Raw genomic sequence first — 23,539 nt, 5'->3', positions numbered from 1 at the left:
GGAGGGAAAGAATTTGAGGTTTTTGGTTTATTTTGATACAATTTTTTATCGATTGCATGTTGTGTATTGAATACAAATAATGCATTACACAAATAATATTGCGTTTTTGTGAAGTGACCTGCTAGTTAAGTATTTTTCTTTATCTGTTTGTAACTAATAAATAACAAATAAGGTGTTAACATTAGATAGAGCCCAGGAACGCTAAGTTAGGTGTACAGCGCCCATTTTACACAAATCTAATTATATTTATTATAAAGGCTAACGGTGTTTCTTCGGAAATTTTGAAGAAATTGTTGTGCATTATGAAGATATTTTTTACAATCATTTCAAATGTGTGCATTAAAAATATAAATAGTTTTATAGGCAATATATTATTGTCAAATTGTGGAATCGACTTCTAGAAGGAGCCAAACTTTAGGTCGGGGTCATTGAACTTCAGTTGCATGTTTTGGTTAAATATCAAAGTTTGGTAAAATTAATGACTTAGTAATAATAATTATTTACGCGTTTACATAAACAATAAAACATGTCAATTTATAAATGTAATTAACAGCTGTAAAGTGATTTACACAAGATTAACACTATACCCAGAATGAAAACGCATAAATATTTTAACAGCAAATTAATATGTTTCGTATTTATCATGAAACATGAATAAACGCACTACGTTGCGGGTAGATTTTCATTTTAAGTTTTATTTCTTTATAAGTTTAGTGTAATGAAATCAATGCATGGCAAAACAAACATAAAGCTTTAATGTATGTTTAATACACAAAATACATTATTCTTTATCAAAATCTTGCGTGGTTTTCATGATAAAGTAAGATTTTTTGTTTTGTCGTGTGGGCGCCATTTATAAAGCACGTCCTGTTACCGACGGCAGATTTAACTGGGAAAAATTCTGGTCATAAAACTTGTGGCCGATTTCTGAACAGTTTACTATTTAGAGATAAGCATAGATTGAATTATGTTTAAGACGTTGATTTGAGAGAATTTAGATTGATACTGTTATCGGACAACAGAAGCAATTGAGATATTATATTATTTTATGAAAAAAAATCTCAGCGTTAAATAAATTTGTGACAAAACTTGTTAAAACTTAGAAAATTTGAGTAATGATGCGATTTTTAGCGGTGAATAAGTATATTAACTGTTTTTATGCAGTTTTGTATTATTTACATGAGTTTAAAATCAAAATAAGTTATGAAAAAAAAATCTGTGACAGCATAAGTAAAATTTTGGTACAAATCTCACGATTTCTTGGTTAAAACGTGTAAAATATGATCCAATGGGGCAATCTTAATGGTTTTATATAAAAATATATTGCTATAAGCGAAGATAAATGCATAAAAGAGACTTGCCTGGTACTATGCAGTACTCCAGCCTAACGATTGGAGCTCCCCATTCAAGAACTGTCCGTCGCCAGTTCGCTGCTATCCAAAATGGTTGCTGAACACTTAACACTTCTGCACGTGAAATTATTTATAAAACCATTCATTTATCACCAAAATCACAATTACTATTCTCACTTTCTGTTGTGCTACACTTGTGTTACGAATGAGCAATATTTTTAAAGTTTACAACACTTTTACGTAGTAGATATCTGGATGACAATTTAAAAAATGCAAAATTAGTAAAGAAATCATTAATTTAGATAGATAACGATGGAATTTATTAGTGAATTAAATGATGCTGCTTGGATGTTACTTTGATTGAACTAAACAAACAATAATACATTCGTAAGAAAAACTTCGTTTAAACAAAACAACGTTCCTTCACAGCATCAACACAAATAAACCATATAATTAACAAATTTTAACACAAAAAACACTGGGAAACGTATTAGCAGCGATTTTAAGACGTTCTAAACTGTTTTGAGTTTAATAATTTAACTAATTAAGCGAAAACACGGCTTCGGTGTAAAATAACCCCTAGACACAAACCAAAATAGACACCACCGAGACACAAATTGAGATTTCTTCATGAAATACTAAATCTTAATATATCCCTGAATGATTATAAACACACAGCATAACGGTAATCCGTTGGATAACTCACATTTACTATTGTTAATAATTTGTTTTCAACGCGTTTTCAGTTCGGTATTAATTTTTTGAAAACAAACACGAATACATCCCATCTTACCGGAGTTCGAAATATTACTGAAGCGCCGTACAATACAACGCTCACTTCACGTCTCCAGCGCGCTACTGAGCCAGTAAGCAGTACGAGCCCGAGGAAAAAGTACCAAGTATTTTCATCCGCCTTTCGTTTTGTTTGCGGAGGTTTTTGCTCGGGTATGTTGTTTTCAGTTCGGTCAAAAAGTTCTTGAAAACCGGCGGTAGGTTGGATAAACTGCCTGCTGATTTTTTCTGACAGAATTTCAAAAGATATAACTTTCGCAAGCGTTTGTGATTTTTTTTGTTTAAAATTATCTATAATTAAGTTGGCGCTTTATCTTATTATGTACAATCAGAAACATACTTATAATAATAATTATTATATTTGGATGATTTGTATAGCGCCGTTTTAGTTCAAAATCACCTCAAGGGCGCTGTACAAATAAATAATATATTTCTACAACGATCCATGTTATCACTAACTATACATAGATATAATATACAGTGCCATACTTATGATTAACACTGTTTATTAGTAAAATTTAGATGCGGTTCGCACGTACAGGAAATAATTGGAAAATTGGACTTTCTGGTATTTATTTTAATAATAAATATTCTTTAATGAGCGTGCTTAGGAAAGGAAAAGCAAACGTTATGCTGGGCGGTACTACAGTTCAAGGTTTTGATCAGAATTCACTTTCCTAAATGTTATTCATCCCACGGTTTAAGACAGATTTCGAACAATGTAAATCCGATAAGAAAAGTGTTATTATAAAGTATAATAAGCAATACAAGAATGCTACTCTCACGAAAAATATATTTAATTTAAGGGTATGACCGCTTAAAAAGGTAAGGTAGAGAATTCAGCCAATATTTTTTTGGTAAGTTTTTAGATTCTCACGGCCAAAAGCATTTTTGTTGTTTGTTTTTGGGGTGTTATGCCGTGTTGCGCTAACTCCTTCTTTAGCCGACGTTTCGGACAGCGTTGCAGTGTCCATCATCAGGGCAGATACATCTTCAGATCTACCGGATCTGCCCTGATGATGGACACTGCAACGCTGTCCGAAACGTCGGCTAAAGAAGGAGTTAGCGCAACACGGCATAACACCCCAAAAACAAACAACAAAAATATTTTTTTTGGTTTTTGTTCATAAATGGTTCATCAAAGAGTAAGTACAACTAGCAACTGACAGAAACGTGTATTTCTAAAAAAGCGCCAGCGGTTCCGTGTGATTTCTGTGAATGATTGAATTTTAATAATACCACGACCAAGGCATGACGAAATCGTTGTCAAAGCGGTAAGTTATATACGACAATTGATTACATGAAATGCTAAATAAAAAATATAATAAAGCCCTGTATTAAGATGTCATAGTTTGAATAAACCGTAATATACCAAATATTTTTTTAAATGCAAACATTCGTCTAAAGTTATATCGTCGTACGTTTCGGCGCTTCTGTGCGTTCGGCTGTATTCGCCAAAGCTCGACTGGCCCGACCGCCATAATGCCGAGGTATACGTTTACGAAAATGCAAGTATACTATCGAGGCTACAGATGTTCACAAAAAAGTTAAACCATTTGTATCAAACATTGCTTATTTTACTTACAAATGATTTATTTTTTCTGCTTAAATTTTAAATTTGTGTTGAAGTTTTGTAAATGTTTGTTATTTAAATCTGATTTGATAGTATGGGGACGTGCATACACGCACACTGTTTGTATAGTCAATAAGGTACTTACGTAGTTGTATTCATACATTCATAGCTTCATGGTACCTATTCAAACTTAGTAGGTAGTTTATGTATTGTAGTTTTCATACAAATTCAGAATTTCTATAGGTTTATGACTTAAATTTGTATTCGGAAAGAATTTGAATGTCTGCCTTTGATTAGATAGTCGTTTGCCTAAAGATTTGTTTGAAAATAATATTGTTGTTGAACTGTGATACCAAAGTAAATATTATCTAGAAGTACTTACCTACCTAACTAATTTAATAAATAACAGAGAATTATTAGTTGTAGGTTTACAAAAGTAAGTTGTTTCTGGTATGGGTAATATAAGTCATGGATTATGAATGTGATTATTACGCTACCTGTGAAAAATCATGGGATATTCTCAGTAAATAACGATTTTTTGAAAACGGTAAGCGCAAATACTTGAAAAATCACGAAATCTCACATTGCTTTGCAAGATTAACCCTTAAAAATACAAATAGAATTAAAATATTTTTCCGGTAAAAAATATAATGTTACAGGCAGACACTTTATCGTGAATTCTTGACATGAAATTTCTGAATATATTTTATTTTTATATATTTAATATCTGTCTAAAATATAGACCTTCGAGGTCGAGGGGTAAGGCTCACGACTATCAATCCCAAGGTCGCGGGCTCAAATCCCGGAGTGAGCAACAAAATTTTACTTGATTTAAAATAATATATAGTATACTTGAGTGGAAGATACTCTCAGTATCGTTCTGGTGTAAAACCACCATTCAGAACTGAAATGTTGTTTGAAATGGCTTTAGCCGTGTTTGGTGACCAGATCTGATTAGTCAGGTATTCCCCCACCCTTCGTTTGTCTGTCGTCAGCCTCACAACATAGCCCAATTGGGAATTACATAGTCTCACGGCTCCAGACGGTTGGGAGCAATTGGGACTGTTGTGCGGTATTCACATAAAAAAATGTATATATGTAGATTATTAACTTAATCGTTTCAATTTTGTAATAATTGTGTTTAAGTTAGACGATAAGTACCTATATTTTATTCAAAGTAAAACTGACAAAATAGAAGAGAACTACTGACAAACGAACTGGCTTTTTATACCCTCCAATCGCGTTGTACATTCATCAGAGACTTTACGTTCACTATTCCATAATCTTCGACCCAAATTCATTACAGAAAATGACAAATTCGAGTTCATTGAACCAGAGATACTAAATTAACTAATTGTTTATTAGCGAAATTTAGTTACAGGATTTAGGACATTTAGATACAGATCAGCAACACCATCAGCTGTAGGCAGACTGATAGAACCTAAGAGCAAGCCAAATACTAAGTTTGGTGATCGCGTTTTCGGAGTATCTGGGCCGAAGGCTTGGAATAAACTTCCTCCGGAACTAAGATCCATAACAAGTCCAACAGAATTCAGGTCTAAACTATAAACTTACCTTTTTAAGCTGTCATACCCTTAAATTAAATATACCATTCCTGAGAGAAAATCCAATTATATCCAATTTTCTAATTATGTCGTAAATCCTGTATCTAAATTTCGCTAATAAACAATTAGATAATGTTAATTAAGTGTTAATCTCAGGTGTCCTACCAGGTAAGTATTGTACTGTATATTAACTCCATAAATAGTTAAGTAATAACATATATCACTGTAGAAATGTATTAGCCAAGTACCAATTATTATTATTATTATTATTTACCATCAGAAAAAGTGTTTTGTATTCAAATAACATCAATTATAGCAGAAAGATAAATTATTTTTTGCATTAATTATCAACTGATATGTTTCATTATTGTTACAGTAATTTCCACTCTAGTATTATTAGCCGGAGTTCAAAAAAGAATCTATCAAAAAAAATAAAAATTTTATATTCCTTAAATTCTTCTATATTTAATATTTGATATATTCTTTTAAATTATTTTTAATTACTTTGTATAAACACTGTAACTCGCACATATAAAATATCAACAGTTTATCAAATTTTTTCATTTTCTCTTGGTAAGTAATACTCACTTTGATGTTATATATTTAAAAATTATTGTAAATTTCTTATATTATTTTTAATTCTATTCTTCTTATTATGTTTGATAATCTATTACTTTAAAAAAATATTATTTCAATTTCGGAGGCGGGTTTGGGTACCGCCGTCCCGGGAACCTTTTATTGAATAGCCAACACCTCTGCCATAGGTTACCAAGTCACAAGTGGTTTGCTAAAATTGGTGATTTATCAGGGGTGCCCGGGATTATCGGGTGAGGTGTATTCAAGATGTGGCTGCCCACCAGCTGCGTGCCAGATCGGGAGAGACTGGTTTGGGGAGACTCTTTGACCTCTGCAACTTATCTCTCGACCCATCGCATCGCCTTGCGCCGCAGTGGAAGAGATATATCCATATCTCCGTCACTCCTTGACACACTGATCCCTGTATTCCTACCCAACCCTCATATTTCCTTATCTCTCGACCGATCGCCTTGCGCCGCAGTGGAAGAGATATATCCATATCTCCGTCACTCCTAGACACACTGATCCCTATATTCCTACCCAACCCTCATATTTCCTTATCTCTCGACCCATCGCCTTGCGCCGCAGTGGGAGAGATATATCCATATCTCCGTCACTCCTAGACACACTAATCCCTGTATTCCTACCCAACCCTCATATTTCCTTAAAACGACCCCCACACAGCATCACCAAAGATAAAATAGATGGCACACACCAGTGTGGGGCTCATTTAATTTTACATATTTTTTTACTCCGTTTTTTCTTTTATATTGTATACTTTCAATATTTCTTTAAAACTTTACTTTTTCATATTTCACATTCGATACTTACACCGTATTATCACTAAATATTTTTTTTTATAAATCACTGGTTATAAATTTTTTTTTTTTAAAGTTTTATCACTAAATAAGAAAAATACAACTTTAATGTACACTATATATGTATAATCGACCACCACGACACGGGCATGTTTCTGGCATGGTGGTCGAAATATTTTCAATTATTGTAATAAAAAAACGCACGGAATAAAGTCAAATTAAAAAAAAAAACAAACATAATTACCTGACAGTGCCAGGTCTCCGTTTACTATGTTTTTTTTGGAACTCCTTTTAAAAATGACTTAATAACCAACATTGCTAAAATAATAGGAAATATACTACAATACCTAAACTAACTAACTAACTAACAATCACGCCGTTTCGCCGCAGGGGTAGGCAGAGAGGACGGACCGCCAAACAAGTATTGTAGCGCCCTTCGTGGCAGCAGGACGCGTCCTAACGCTTCCTCCAACCGCTTTGTGTTTTTTTAGTATTTTCAAGGGAAATGAGGCAACATCCCTTTGAAATTATTTTTAAAATCAATCCATCAACATTTGAACTTAAATAAAAATAAACTTAATAATTATTAGAACTTTATAATATGTGATTTGAGTGCAGTGTTTTAAAGTGAATATTCTGAAATTTGCTAAAAAATATCGGACTTTCGAAACGAACGGCGACCGGTAAATGCACTCCAGATGTTTTCAACAAAATTCTCGGAAACTGGGCAAGCTTGGACACTGGCAAGTTTTTTACTAAGCCCAGGGCAATTTATTACCCAACCGTCGCTTTTTATTGCGGACAGAATGCACCACTTCAACAATTACCAGGAACAGGATTACATGGAGATAAATGATGGACTTGCCAAACGTCACAGCGGTGCTGCCAGGGTCTCTTATCTATGTGAGGTGTCAGCGCTTTATTAGCAGCAGATACATACCTGGACGCTGTTGTTGGACGCGGTGGACTCTCTTACTGCAGCAGCTGGTCCAGTTCCTTCACCACTTAGGATTCTTGCTGCAGAGTCTCCATCTTCTATCTTCGTAGAATGTCACAGCGGTGCTGTCAAGGTCTGGTATCTGTGAGAGGATAGTGTGTCAGCGCTTTATTAGCAGCAGACACATACCTGGACGGATGACGAACCTCGTGCTGGCACTGTTGGTGGACGCGGTGTACTCTTTCGCTGCAGCAGCTGGACCAGTTTCTTCACCACCTGGGATTCTTGCTGCAGAGTCTCCATCTTCTATCTTCGTGTCAGCTGTTCCTTTACTTCATTTTACTTAACTTAACTTCACTCTATTTTTGTAATATTTATATTTTCTGTAATACCTGCATCAACTGTAAAGCGCCCCTGAGGTGATATCTCACAAAAGCGGCGCTATACAAATTATCCAATAATAAATAAATAAATAAATAAACTCGGTCTTGGCACACATTTCTTGCCTCATTCACATTCATACATCGTCTCATACATACTCTTCTATTATTCTGAATCTTGACCTGGCCCGACTCGAGTAGCTGATTCACTTGATCGTGCCATGTTTTCCTCGGGCGTCCCCGACTTCCGCTACCATTCGGATCATATATTCCGCTTACACTCCTTTATTTGCTCAAACCATCTAAGCGTTCCTTTCTTAATCAGACTCATTGTGTTTACATCAGCCTTGCACTCTTTGCGGATCTCCACATTTCTCACACGATCATACATGGTTCTACTATACCTACGCCTCAGGGATACTTTCATCCTTTCTCTGCAAGTTCCATGCCTCACTTCCATACATCAGGGTAGGTACCAGCACTCCATTGTGGACTGCTAACTTCGCTTCTTTTGACAATTTTTTTGTTAGCGCCAACTGCGTTCAGTCCTCGTTTAACGGAGTTACCTGCATTTACCCTTCTTTCAATATCTCTGTCAGCCTTAATATCTCTCGTAAACATACTTCCTAAATACACAAACTCATCCACCTGTTTCAAGTATTCCTCATTCACAAGTTTCACAACTATATTGCACACTGTTTTCGTACTCTCTCTTTCAAACACCATTACAATACCTACGGTGGGAAAACACTAGTGATCTATTAAGATATTATAAATTTAACGTTGTATTGATTCTAATTCTATGACTATGCTAAGATAACTAATCTTCTATTCTAAAGATATCCTTACTATTTCTTACATTTTACCATATCTCAAACGCTACTCGACTTGACAGTTTATCTGTCCGAGAATCACTTGTAGGTAAGTCGAATAGATTTTCAGAAAAAGGTAAATACAGAGTCGTTAATGTATAGAGGGAATCAACTGAAGTTGGATGTGACACAGTGCTCAGTTGTGACAATATTTCCAATCGGAACGCTTATGTACGTATTATTGGTTTTAGGTTATTGCCGGATCGACAAGATAAACATATTAGGCGGAAATTTGTGGTACCGAAAAGTAATAATAAGTAATCACAATTACAGACAAACAAAAAAAAGGAATAAAGTTGAGCACCCCCTTTAATTCACTAGTACAATCATTCCAACAAGAATTAGTAGTTAAAAAGCAAGACATTATTTTGTTTTTTTTTTTTAAATTTTATTTTATATATTTAAATATATAAATTACAAACAATACAAAACAAAATGAACCTTTGTCTGTCCAACTGGGAAGGATTCCCGTTTCAGGACAGCCAAATTGTGTATTTAGTACATAATATTCTTACAATGGAATGGCGATGCTGTCAAAACAAATTTTGAGAACATTGTTGATTGCATTCGAAGTGACAGGATGGTTTCTTTATCCTTGAAAGAATCGCAAAGATGTAATTTATTATCAGGGTCAATTTGGATAACATTAGTAATTGCATTCAGAACAGATGAATGGTTTCTTTCTGGACATCACAAGTCTGAGATTCTTTTCAGGGCATTTTGGAGAACATTTACAATTGTATAGTTAGAATTTCCATATTTATAAATCAGTATAAGACATATGAATCCTATAGTACTTTTTTTTAGAATTTTTAGGTGATAGAAATTACACATTACTGGACCAGAATATATGCTGTGTGACATATGAATTTCCAATTTTAAAATTTCGAATCTTTATTTATTTAATGGCTTGTCATTATTATACAGTAATCGAAATAAAACCGCGCAAAAGATTCGTAAATTTAAATTGAAATAATAACAACAATGAAGATCAATTATACAAAATAAAGCACGATATACTTACTTTATTTTCGGTTGAATCAAGTCATTTAATTCCACTGGGTATTCACAATAACTTATAGATAACAATAACTTTCGACAAGATATTCCCTTTATATATGAAAAGGGTCAGAAATTATGATACGAAAATAATAATGTTTATGTGAAGGTATGTGTTAAATTTATATCAGTCAATTCTCACACATGCGAACGTAGATTTACTTCAGGTAAACTAGAAATATAGAAAAAAATGTAAATATTTATTAGTACGTAATAGTTATAAAAATAATTCCAAAAGAAGCCCTGTAATTACGCTTGGTCTCTAATGATATCATATAAGTGAGCCAAAAAGACGGTCGAATGTTTGCAAATCAAGACACCAGGTTTTCTAGGATGTGCCAAATGGAACCAAAATGCCCTGAAATTCATCAATCATAGCCGTGCCTACACTGTGAATTTATTGTATAAAGACAAGAACATAATATGATGTACCTATATTATAGGTACTCACTACGTAAAATTACTATGAATAAGAACGCCGTCGCAGGCGTATTTTTTAACCAAAATATCAAACTCAATGTTAATGTATAAGCAATGTAATTTGTGTAAAATGTCATAGGTACCGACTCCGGAGTGAATGGATTGATGAATTGAATTATCCGGAGCGCGGCTCCGCTTTGTTTTGGTGAATCCAAATAATGTTTCAGTGTCTCAGAATGTACATAAGTAGAAATTTGAGGTTTCTATTGATTTACTGACTCCATTTACAAAACAAAGGGTAATCCATACCAGCACTTTGCCGAGCCCTACAAATTATCGCATCGTTGGTGATTTGATATTAGCGCTTTTTTAAATAAAATTTTTATTATTTTATATTATTAGCTGTAGATAACGGATACGCCCACGAAAAAACTATACGAAGAAATGAACTTATTGAAAATAAGAAAATTGTACGAATATAACATTTTCCGTTTAATCTAAAAAATACAAAATGGACTTATATACACGAACCATTATTATATTCATCATCTCCCAATCCTTGTAACATCTTAACACAATTCCAACGAACTAGTATGATTTCAAAGGTAATTCTTCCCCTGGATCTGACAATATATCCGTGGAAATGCTAAAAAATCCGACTCGCTTTGCAAACCACTGGCACACATCATAAACACGAGATTCGAAAATGGTAACTTTCCCTCAACTTTCTCTTATATTTAAATCTGGTGACCCCAATCTAAGCACTAATTATAGGTCAATTGCTATTTACCTCAAACATTGCCAAAATATTTGAAAAAAAACAAAAAAATTAAATTTATAAAACAAAATAATATATTAAATGCACATGAATATGGGTTTAGACAAAACTTGAGGACTCAAGATGCTATTATAGATTTAACATCTGAAATATTTTGATCTATAGATTAAAAAAATGCATTGGAATATTAGTCGACTAAAGAAAAGCAGAACTTTGATTAAAAAATATCTATGGAATAGAGAAAGCAATTTGTTAGTTAGTAGCTAAATGGCTTTCTGGGCGATTCGTAGATCACGGATTTCGGTATCCCATAGGGAACTGTACTGGGACCTAATCTATTTATTATGTACGTCAATGAGACCTGTCCATTGCTTCAGCCACAGAATCGTCCATTCTCTGAATCTCCCCCCCGCACAAGAAGATAGTCATTTGGCAACTCCTGCAACCCTAGCCGCAGCCACCGTTCCCTACCGCTCGTGCCCCTGCGCGCGTGTTAGGATAAAATCGGAAATGCACACAGACATAGGAATTAATAGACGAGAAGATAAAGGCGAGGGGTAAAATCAACTGTTGAAGAACGAAGGGAGTGAAGCTGACTGTGATTCGTCAATAAATCAATCTGACAGTAAATAGGCATCTCGCATTATAATATCACCATTTACTTCTTAAAAGTAAAATCTGCTTTGAATGAATAGACATTTTTACATGGGAGCGCAAATTACTCGCCACGTTATGAACAAATTTGCGAAGTCCAAATTCGGCAAAGTAAGGCAGCTTCTATATTCAGAGTCGTAGTTCGTTTCAGAGTATTTAGTTAAGACACTTTTATAAATGTTCATAATTTACTTCCCAGCAACCAACCAGCTTTGTGTTTCGCGTCCAGACGTTTCTCGATGTGATAGTAACAACTGATTCATATTATACGATGTGAATATGCTTAAAATAAAATAAAATAATGCTTATATATGGAATGTAATACGACAATTGGGTTTATTCTCTTTTTTCGCATCTATTTTTACCAGTTTTCATAGTACAAGTAAACATTTTGCCGTGTTATTTCGTAAAATGAACCGATGATGCCTCGACCATAGTTCGCACAAGAATGATGACGTCACGTTTTCAAATTTCACTTGAGGCCGTACGCGAGCCCAGCCGGCTCAATGGAACCGGTATGGGGAGTGGGGATAATACGCTTTTAATCACTTAGGGCAGGTCTACTAATATTCATATGTCTATGGAAATGCATAAAGAAATCGGACTGAACCCGCGCTATTGGTTTCTGTCGATAGGGAGTGATTTAAAACAATAATACACATTTTGCAGTGATAAGATATCTATTATTAGTGTTAGTTTCTTCGTTTAGCCATCCTTGAACCGTTTTTGGTTGAGTTTAGGATTAAGTTAAATGTTTTTACGCATGTTATAAATTGTATTAATAGGTATGCTTTTATGTGTATGTAATGGTATATGTTTTTATAAGTCAGATATTATGAGGAAGAAATAAAAGAGAGATGATTGAAGTATTTCTAGGAAGTCGTCGAAAGCGACCTGAGTTGCAGCGATTCTAGCGGCGAATCGGATATGAATGATGAGGTGAATGTTACCGAAATTATTATGCATGAGATAAAAAGATCGATTACATGTAAGAAGAATGGTAAGGCTGTCGGTTTCGACAATATTGCTGCTGAATATTTTAAAGGAGATAGCCGCATAATTCTAACATGGTTTGGCAATCTTTTTAAGCAATGTTTAAAGGAGGATTACACGCCTTTAGATTGGAGAAGGGCTGTGATCATGCCGTTATACAAAGGTAACGGGTCACGTAAGGAATGTGGAAATCATAGGGCTATTAGCCTGCTAAGTTTAGTTGGCAAGCTGTATGGTAGAATTTCAATTGAAAGGGTAAGAAAGGAAACAAAGGATAAATTTTTGTTTCCTAAAAAAGATTTGCAAGGTGCTTTTATGAGTGGAAGAGGGTGCATGGACCAGATCTTCTCCTTGTGTATGCTCACTGATAAGTTTCTGGCAAAAAACCTGAAACTGTTCTGTGCCTTTGTAGATATACAAAAAGCATATGACCGAGTTGACAGGAAAAAGCTATGGAAGGTGTTGTCCAAGTATGGAGTGAATACGAATCTCACTCGGGCAATTGCGTCTCTGTATGAGGGATGCGTTGCATGTGTAAGGGTGAACGGTGATTTTAAGGGGTGGTTTGCTATCACAAAAGGTGTTAAACATGGCTGCGTAATGTCACCGTGGTTATTCAATTTATACATGGATAATTGTATGCAAAAATTGAAAGAGGTGGGATTGGGCGAGAATTTGAGTATTTTGAAAGTCTGTTGTATGCTGATGATGCGGTGCTGATTGCTAACAGTATGGAAGATCTACAGTCTCTCGTGTCTAGAATGTATTAAGAATGAGTTAATTGTGAATGTAAGTAGGTCTAAAGTAATGGTGTTTGAAAGAGAGAATAAGAAAACAGTGTGCAATATAGTTGTGAATGAGGAATACTTGGAACAGGTGGATGAGTTTGTGTATTTAGGATGTATGTTTACGAGAGATGGGAAGGCTGACAGAGATATTGAAAGAAGGGTAAATGCAGGTAACTCCGTTAAAGGAGGACTGAACGCAGTAGGCGCTAACAAAAAAGTGTCCAAAGAAGTGAAGTTAGCAGTCCACAATGAATTGCTGGTACCTACCCTGATGTATGAGAGTGAGGCATGGAACTTGCAGAGAAAGGATGAAAGTATCCCTGAGGCGTAGGTATAGTAGAACCATGTATGATCGTGTGAGAAATGTGGAGATCCGCAAAGAGTGCGAGTCTGATTAAGAAAGGAACGCTTAGATGGTTTGAGCAAAGAAAGGAGTGTAAGGAGAATATATGATGCGAATTCGAATGGTAGCAGAAGTCGGGGACGCCCGAGGAAAACATGACACGATCAAGTGAATCAGATACCCGAGTCGGGCCAGGTCAAGATTCAGAATAATAGAAGAGTATATGTGAGACGATGTATGAATGTGAATGAGGCAAGAAGTGTGTGCCAAGACCGAGTTGTTTGGCGGTCCATCCTCTCTGCCTAAGAAGCTTTAACCTGGAACAATACTCAGAGAATGGCTGAATTAGACCTAAACATGATCAAAAATTGGTCTGATCAAAATTTACTAACGCTCAATACTAACAAAACGTTTGTAATACCTTTTTTTTGGAATAACTGAGTAAAACCTCAAATTGTAATATATAATTATTGAAGAAAATATTATTTATTTTTCTGTATAAAATTTTTGTTTGAGAATCGCTAATTTTATCTTCAATAATTAAATTTGTAATATCTTTCACTCTTAACAAAAAATTGTTTTAACAAAAAATGCTATCCCTGAGAATATAATAAATATACGTATACATTCATATAATTGTATTTTAAATTCAAATCTATGTAAACCGGAGTGCTCCGTACTTACTGTTAAAACTAATGTTAAATACCTTGGTGTAGTAATTATCGATTAAAGATACTAACATAAAGTGGAAATTACAAATCAATGCAACAGTACAAAGGATGTTGTGAAAATGGTATACATTAAGGACACAAGCCTCGGAAAATAATACAGGAGGTCCTGGGGTAACGCGCGCTAACTTCGGAGGTGATTCTACATGATGGTAGAAGTAAAAAAGAAAAATAACTCTTTTCGAAATTTCAATGTTTATTTATCCCTTTTTCGATAGAAAAATATTTATTTTCCCATCTAACCAAATCTGTATGCAAATGTTTAGCAATGTTTATTGTTCTCACTCAATGTCGATATATTTATTTATTTATTAACGGACCATGTCCAATTATAACACATTACATATTACACGAAGTTAATACAAGAAAAATTATAGCCACGACAAAAATAGAGCACAAAAACAAAAAAGATAATTTCAAGTCAAGACGGGAACAAGTTTTGATGGAGTTCACGATTTCTGTCACGTCGATACAAAATATTACCTGCGTAATTACTGACAAAAATTCAAGGTCCTGACTTGAGTTAACAAGTCTTGCCATTCTGGACATTTGTGAATGGTATCCATAATTTGTGAAGTGTTGATTGAGGAAAAGAAAATCATCATTTCTACACTATTATGTCTACGGGAAGGAATATTGAAAGGGGTGAGTTGCAACAAAGTAAGTGAGTCAAACATACTGTTAATAATTTTTAAAATGCAGTTGAGATCAAAGTCCTTCCTACGTTTTCCTAAAGAAGAAAGATTAATTTTACTGAATTTTCTGATTACTTCTTTGTTCCTTCCCTGTAACCTCTATAAAAAAATTTGACTGCCCTCCCCTTAGTTTGGAAGCGGGCAAGGCCCCGACAGCAGGAAAGTTTTTTATTGTGATTTCTCTTTGATAATTTTCGTTCATGACTTCAATGCCGGTAATCTATTATTCGCTGGAGTAAATAAATGAGATATCAGAAAATTTTGCTCCGATATTACCCTAACATTTAAAAATTTATAGACGGTAAAAGATAAACGTACACAGGGATATCATTCCGAATCCGAACAGTCAGACTTCTTAAATAAATTAGTTGATGCGATGTTTCATAAAATGACAAAAAGAAACTGCCGAAACCAGGGATCGAACCAGGGACCTTTAGATCTTCAGTCTAACGCTCTCCCAACTGAGCTATTTCGGCTATGAGTATAACACCAAACATAGTTAATATAAAAAATGCACATCATTTTACATAATTTCAAAGGTTATAAAAGATTTTAATCCAACAGTGCAATCATGATAGAATAATAAATTGATGTGGTAGAATGGAATAGAAGTAATAATATACTTTATTATTGGTTAGCATTTTCAGACCAGTGCTTGATAAAATATTTGAAAATTAAAAATGTGATAGGTATGAACAGCGAAATAATAATTTTTTTAATATTTATTTATCAATGTCATTAAAGAAGGAATATAGATATATTATTCAAAAAATGTTTTAAACATAATTCATGCGTGACATCTGTTGAAATAACTGAAAACTAAAATAAGCTTACCTAAGAACAAACAACTCTATAAGTATTGTGATTTTAGTTTGAAATGAAAAACACAGATGGCAAACATAGCTCAATTTACCATTTTCCATCAAATATTTATTGCGCATATTTTCTTTAATTGAACTTTGACCTTTTTGTTACCTACCCGTCAGCTTTGTTTGCTCACGCGAAATTTGAGAGTTACCTTTATCCTTTGTTTGGGCATATAATTAATTAGGGTACTGTTTATGGTGACATAAAATGTGTAAAAGCCACATAAATTGTACGCACTGAGTACTTATAATAAATAGATAGGAATTTTGAAAGTACGTAGTACTTATTTGAACATCTATAATATTATTCAATCTTACAGGGAATTGAATTTAATATAAAACATGTAAAATATTACAAGCTATGCCATGGCCGCAGTCCGGAGTCACAGATGTGCAGTAGTGCCGGTGAGAGCTCCGTTGTAACCTCTCTATCTATTCCATGCTGCATCGTTTATGAGAAAGAGGGAGAAGTTACAAGACAGCTGGTAGGTACAAATAATTTTGCACATTTAAATATTCATGGAGAGAATAAAGAGTAGGAAGGTACGAGAAAAGAAGGATGGAGTATTATTACTTAGTAGATTGAACTACGGTGCCGTAAATGTGTGAAGGACGTAGGTAGGTACAAAATATCACTCTGTCCAACTGTCACTAGAAATCCTTAAAGCCGTGGTATTCTTATTTTTATTGATTAATAATATTAAGTATTTTCAAACATTATATGATAATGTGAGCATCATTGTGTACTTTTCCAGTGCTGGGGCCCCCATTTTACGATTTGATAAAATTCAATGAAAATATAATATGAAATAATTAATTTTCTATTTGTACATTTAACTAACCTAACTTAAACTTGTTTATAAACGGTGCCTCGGTGAAACTTGTAGTGAAAGCGAGAAATTAGTGAATCTGCATCACATTTGGAGTCGATTTTGTGGTATAACTTTTTATTTTTGATATTTCGTTTTCGAGCAAATCATGTCCGAAGTTGAAATTTTGTATGCCAAATTTGAAGAAAATCTGCGACTAGAGTTTTTTGTTGTTATAAAAAATGGCTTTTCACAACAAATACAATTTCCAGCCAGTGTCAAGTAGAGGAGATTTTAGAATGTTTGTAAGGGTAGTTTTTTGGTAGTTATTACAAGTACCGGTAAATAATAATATATGAATATGTATAAAATACGCTAAACACTCAAAATATAAGATATGATATTTTTAAGGGTTACTATCAGTTGATTTATACAGGGTGTCTGAGGGTAAAGTGCACTAATTTCGGGGGGTGATTCTAGATGATTTTAGAAGTAGAAAAGAAAATTATCTTTTTAAATATAAAGTTTTTAGATAAAAATGTTGAAATGTTTCCATAGAAAAATATTTTAGTACGGGAAAAATGTTGGAATTTCGAAACAAGTTACTCATCTTTTTTACTTCTACCATCATGTAGAATCACCTCCCGAAGTTAGTGCACTTTACCCCCGGACACCCTGTATCTTGTAAAATGAGCCGTAGCGTAGACCCGTCTTCAATAGCTTTTTAAAGCTTTTGTGTTAAAAGAATTCGAAAAGAATCTAAAAAAAAATAACAAAAAAATAGTTGTTTTGTGTGTTCTATATGACGTAGATTCAGTGTGATGAGTTGCACTATTATGTATATGTACAGGGTTTTCCAATAAGAGGTGTTATTTTAATATTCAATCGTAAAAGATCAATGGTTTCGTTGCTTCGTTGTCTTGTTGAAAGTAAACGCTGTCCAGATCAATACCATCCAATTCCGGCCATAAAAAATCATTAATCATCTCTCGATAGCGCAATCCATTCACCGTAACTGTTGCCAAGCCTCATTTTCGAAAAAGTAAGGTCCAATGACTCCGCCGGACCATAAACCGCACCAAACAGTCACAAGTTGAGGATAGAGAGGCTTTTCAACAATAACTCCAGATGCGACAATTTTGCTTGTTGACGAAGCCACCGAGGTGGAAATGGGCCTTATCACTCAAGATGATTTGCATTTGATTCACTCAAGTGAATTTTAATAATTTTAATGTGTTGTTGAAGCGTGTATCGTTCCATTTTTATTAATGGCGTAGTTTCTACTTGTCAAATGTCAAAAAATGACAACTTCAAAAGTAACATCTACTGAAATAGCTGGTTATTCAAAATAACACCTCTAATTGGAAAACCCTGTATTACGTCTCTCAGCCTATGTAGTCTATGTATAACGTATTGTGTCTCTCAGCCTATGTGGTCTATGTATTACGACTCTCAGTTTTTGTTCAATAATGTGCTCAATCGCTTTATATATCCAGTTCAATTCCTTTTATAATATTAAAACAAAAGGATGCTTCGGTCATAAGCTGTTTATTGCAGAGTTGGAAAATTTGAAAAAAATGGTAACAAAAAAACCCTGATTCTCATGACAAATTGAAATCACTTGTAACTTTATTTTATTCATAAATTTAAAAAAAGAACCACCGTATAATGCCCTAAATTCTTCCTTTTTATAGTATTGACTGTAATCGTAATCATTACAATCAGTGTCTTTTTATTTTATGTGGACAATTCGTTCCCACATGTAACAGTTCTTAATTCTTAAAATTTAAAAAAGACAAAATATCCACCGTATAATGCTCTAAATTCTTTCTTTTTATAGTATTGACTGTAATCGTACTCTTTATAATCAACGTTTCTGTATTTTATGTGGGTAGAAATTTAATTCGTTCCCACATGGAACATTGCTCAATTCCCAACATTTTTATTTCAGCAAGACAATAAATTATAGATACAGGTGAAATCATTAATGAATAAGGTAGAACGATCAGCGCCCTTGAGGTGATTTTGCACAAAAACGGCGCTATACAAATTATCCATATTATTATTATTATTAACGACGGAATTTTTCCTGGCATGGTATAATCACGATTTAGTACGGCCTCCTACTTCTTTTACCTTACATACGCCTCAGGGATAGTATTTCTACAGCATTTAGTCTACTTTCATCCCTCGTCTGTCAGTTCCGTGCCTCACTCCCGTATATCAGGTCAGATACCAGCACTCCATTGTGGACCTCTTGCTTCGCTTATTTGGACAGTTTTTTGTTAGCGCCAACTGCGTTCAGTCCTACATTAACCGAGTTACCTACATTTAGTACCCTTACGCCTCAGGGATCTTATTTCTACAGCATTCGTCCACTTAAATTAATTAATTTAAATAAACGTGATTGCTATGTCATGAAGAAATAACCAGAAAATTTTACTAATTAAAAAAATTGAATAGGATTGGAAAGGTCTAGGAATTTTACGAACCGTAGCACCGTTACGGTTTGTTCTAGAGGAAAGGCGTATTTATCGTACCCAGTAAAAGTACCGGGTATATTCATGCCGTATTTTGTACTTGTGACAAATCTCCAAAATACCTGGTTCCAAAATACTTGGTTTAATATTTGTATCACAGGTCTTGAAGTACTTCGTACTTTAAAATATTATTGACTTCTCACTATCGTCGGTTAGAAAGTTATATGAGGAAAAGGGAAATATTTTTGCTTTCGGCACTGTAAAATACAGTTGCCTTTTCGCTCGTTCCTATTAGAAAGGTGTACGAGGAAAAAGGACAGTTATGAGTATTTAGCCACAGTAAACTCCATTGTCTGATGGTGAATGTCTATGGAAAAACTGTTGACAGCTGAGTGTCTATGGCATGGTGTTTGATAGAATGGTTTATTTATGGTATTTGACATCTTCACATCCTGAACTTTGTGTAATTGAGATTTTATTGGAAGATTTTAATAAATTGTTTATCCGTTAGCGAGATGGCTTTGTACCACTGGGATCTTCCACATCCGCTACAAGATAATGGAGGGTGGCCGAACCCCATTATTGAAAAATACTGCGCAGATTACGGTTTGCTTTGAGCGCATTCGAAGATAAAGTCACGAAATAGTTGACTTTTAATGAACCTTCCGTAGTATTCCAGGAATAATACGGCGGTAGAAGTGCCGGAAAGGCTCCTGCATTGAATTTCTCAGGTAAAAATCAACATAAACATTCAATAACAAGAATTTTATATCTTGAAAATAAAATACAGATCTTTGTGAGGTTATGATGTGTTAAAAATTCTGGTAATTTCCTAGCTATTGCTGACTACTTGTGCGCACATACTCTGATCAAATCCCACGCCAGGGTCTACCATCTTTACGAAGATTTATTCAGGGCAATGCAAAATGGTTAGTAGAAGAGAAGACTTGTTATTTTACATGTAATTCATCAAAAATGTCACCGGCCAAATGCCTGTGTTGAAAAAGTGTTATGAATCGATCAATTGAAACGATAACATTGGAAAAACCAAAAAATATATTAATCCACTGCTTTAATGCTTTCAGGAAGTATAGGAATGAGTATTAACGTTGATTGGAATGAACCAAAAAATCCAAATTCTGCTGCCGATGTCGAGGCGTTTTAAACAGGTTTTGAGTTCACAGTAAGTTACCTATAGAGATGATATTACAGACAGCAATGTAGGAAAACGTGTTAATTTAATTTCATGACCATATAATATATGTTTTGTTAAAATGATTTTAGTGTTTCATCCTTATTTAATAATTTCTAGGCAGTGTGATACGCCTTACAACATAAGGCTACGAAAGTACAAAAAATAAATTTCATATAAAAAGCTTGCAAACATTATTTATTTTGAACACCTGTAAGTAATATTATTCCTTCTTGTTCCACCCCTCAACTTCCCTTCTCAGTGCCCAGCACGCCTAAGGTCCCCTTGACTCGCCTTCCCTAGTCCCCAGATACTCATGGTAGGTATAAAATACTTAAGAATATTTGGTACCTCAGCACGCTTCAGGTTCCCGTCACTCTCCGTCCCCAGTCCCCAGATACTCAAAGTAGGAATAAAATATTTGAAAGTATTTTAATAATAATAATATTTGGATGACTTGTATAGCGCCGTTTTTGTGCAAAATCACCTCAAGGGCGCTGTACAAACTTATTATACATTTCTACAGTGATCTATGTTATTACTTAACTATTTATGGAGATAATATACAGTACAATACTTACCTGGTAGGTCACTTGAGATTAACACTTAATTAACATTATCTAATTGTTTATTGGCGACATTTAGATACAGGATTTAGGACTTAATTGAAAAATTGAATATAACTGGACTTTCTCTTGAATGGTATATTTAATTTAAGGGTACGACAGCTTAAAAAGGTAAGTTTTTAGTTTAGACCTGAATTCTGTTGGACTTGTTATGGATCTTAGTTCCAGAGGGAGTTTATTCCAAGCATTCGGCCCAGATACTCCGAAAGCGCGATCACCAAACTTAGTATTTGGCTTGGGCTTAGGTTCCATCAGTCTGCCTACAGCTGATGATGTTGCTGATCTAAGAGTTGACTGCCTCAGACCAGTGTTTTCCGGGACGCATAATTCAGAGATGTAGGGTGGGGCCATTTCATTGATGGATTTAAACACCATCCAGAACAGTTTGTACTGGATTCTTTCAGGGCACTTGAGCCAGTGAAGGTTAAGAAGGTGTTCTGAAATGTGCGAATATTTTGAAACCCCGGTTATGAGCCGTGCTGCTGCATTAAACACTGCTTGAAGTTTGTCAATTTGATATTTAGGAAGGCTGGCATAAATGCCGTTGCAGTAATCGAGACGTGAGACTACGTAAGAGTTGATAAGTAGTTTTGTTGCTTCTGTAGGAAGGTTTCTTCGGACAGACTTGAGTTGTCTTAGGTGAAAAAAACCGGTGCTTACAGTCCTATTTATTTGACTTTTAAACGAAAAGTCTGAATCTAAATTGACACCGGGAAGTTTGACTGTTGTTTTTGGGATGCTATCGCTGCCGGAAATAGTAATAGGTGAATTGTCTATGAAATGTTGACGTTTGTTTGTGGCTGCCCAGAGAAACTCAGTCTTAGATGGATTGAGCTTCAGCTTGTTTGAAGACATCCAACGAGTTATTGCTTCTAGACATTCAGTTATACGGATCTTGAGACTATTGATTTAATTTGGAGCGCAGTAAAAATAAACTTGCTGATCGTCAGCGTAGCAGTGAGACAAGAGATCAAATGACTCGATTATTTTGGCGACATCATTTGTAAAAAAGATGAAGAGAAGTGGACCCAAAACGGATCCCTGGGGTACCCCTGAAGAAAGTGTTGCGAAGTTGGACAATTTATTTCCAACCCTCACGGCTTGTAAGCGATTGGATAAATAGGATACCAGCCAATTTTTTATGTCGGAATTCAAACCAAATGTTTCCTCTAATCTCTTAATGAGGAATTCATGATCAATCGTGTCAAACGCTGCACTCATGTCTAGGAGTGAGATAAGTAATAACTTACCTGACTCTACGGCCAGAGTTATGTCTGATAGCATACGAAGTAGTCCGGTTTCAGTTGAGTGGAACTTTCTGTACGCAGATTGACGTTTTGCGAATAATTTATTTGAATTCAAGTGACTGGTTATTTGTGCGGCAGCAATTTTCTCCAGGATTTTTGAAATAAATGGTAAGTTTGAAACGGGTCGATAATTACCTAAGTTATCGGCGTCTAGTTGTGAATTTTTCAGGATTGGTGTAACTACAGCTGACTTGAGAGGTTCAGGAAAGTCACTTGTGCTAAGTGATTTACTAAAAACATTTTGTACCGGGTATTTTTTGTACCTGTACTCACTGTACCCAATATCGGAAAGTACTCACAGGACTCACCTCTAGTTTGTAGATAATATGTAAAACTAATTAGGTACTACATCGCATAAAGGCCTTTGTCATCTTGACGTTTATCTTCCCCTCACCTCGGGTCTCAAATGGGTCTCAATAAATCATTGTCCAAAAACAGTTTCCGGACTAACTGCCTACTGCCCGACGTGCTTGCGTTGAAATAACATCTTATAGTATTATTAGTTGTAAACGGAAGTGGTGCCCTCTATTATTCTCAAGAAGAACCGTTGATGTTTTCAAACCGTATGAGCAGGTTTTTATCTGCTAGTTTCCATAATAATGTCTTTAAAAAACTCTACTCCGAAATTTTTTAATCAATCGTCTAATCCTAAGGACGTTAATATGAAGCGATTTTTGCACGGAGAAAAATGAGGATAGCTAATTTATTAAGAATCTTTTTAAAAACGGGATTGCAGGCCAATTCCTGATAAACTTCTAAGTAAATTCCTAATATATCGGAACACGTGTTCATGCACCAATATTTGGATTTTTATGAACACGTGTTCCAACATCGCGATAACACATTCGTATTTTACTAAGAGTTTATAGAAACTTTTCAATACATTCGTTAAGTGCCTGCAATCCCGTTCTTAACCGGATTACGAGTAATTTAAGG

General features: G+C 34.7%; 1 protein-coding gene, 1 long non-coding RNA gene and 1 other non-coding gene across 5 annotated transcripts in view; 1 reads left to right on the top strand and 2 right to left on the bottom strand.

Moving 5' to 3' along the window:
- The window catches only part of wge (BAH domain and coiled-coil containing protein winged eye), a 335,305-nt gene extending 333,155 nt beyond the window's left edge, over positions 1–2,150 (bottom strand). The window contains exons 1-2 of one of the 3 annotated variants that reach the window (XM_089638347.1): positions 2,059–2,150; positions 1,362–1,603 (exon numbers count right to left, since the gene is read on the bottom strand). The gene's annotated coding sequence lies outside the window, so the exon portion shown is untranslated. Of the gene's footprint in view, positions 1–1,361; positions 1,604–1,943 lie in introns of all 3 variants that reach the window. The other 2 variants (XM_089638346.1, XM_089638348.1) reach the window with 2 other exon arrangements.
- Positions 2,151–15,726: 13,576 nt separating this feature from the next.
- Positions 15,727–15,799, bottom strand: TRNAF-GAA (transfer RNA phenylalanine (anticodon GAA)). The gene has a single exon. It is a non-coding gene; the product is annotated as a tRNA-Phe (tRNA).
- A 4,285-nt stretch (positions 15,800–20,084) lies between these two features.
- Positions 20,085–20,637, top strand: LOC149419518 (uncharacterized). Its single transcript, XR_016302886.1, has 3 exons — positions 20,085–20,209; positions 20,315–20,407; positions 20,564–20,637. It is a non-coding gene; the product is annotated as an uncharacterized LOC149419518 (long non-coding RNA).
- The last annotated feature ends 2,902 nt before the right edge of the window (positions 20,638–23,539 follow it).

Source organism: Hesperophylax consimilis, chromosome 12, assembly GCF_061612785.1.
Source record: "Hesperophylax consimilis isolate HC1 chromosome 12, BYU_Hcon_1.0, whole genome shotgun sequence".
NCBI lineage: Eukaryota > Metazoa > Arthropoda > Insecta > Trichoptera > Limnephilidae > Hesperophylax > Hesperophylax consimilis.
The sequence above is the reverse complement of the archived record's forward strand: the minus strand, read 5'-3'. Positions and strand labels throughout refer to the sequence as shown.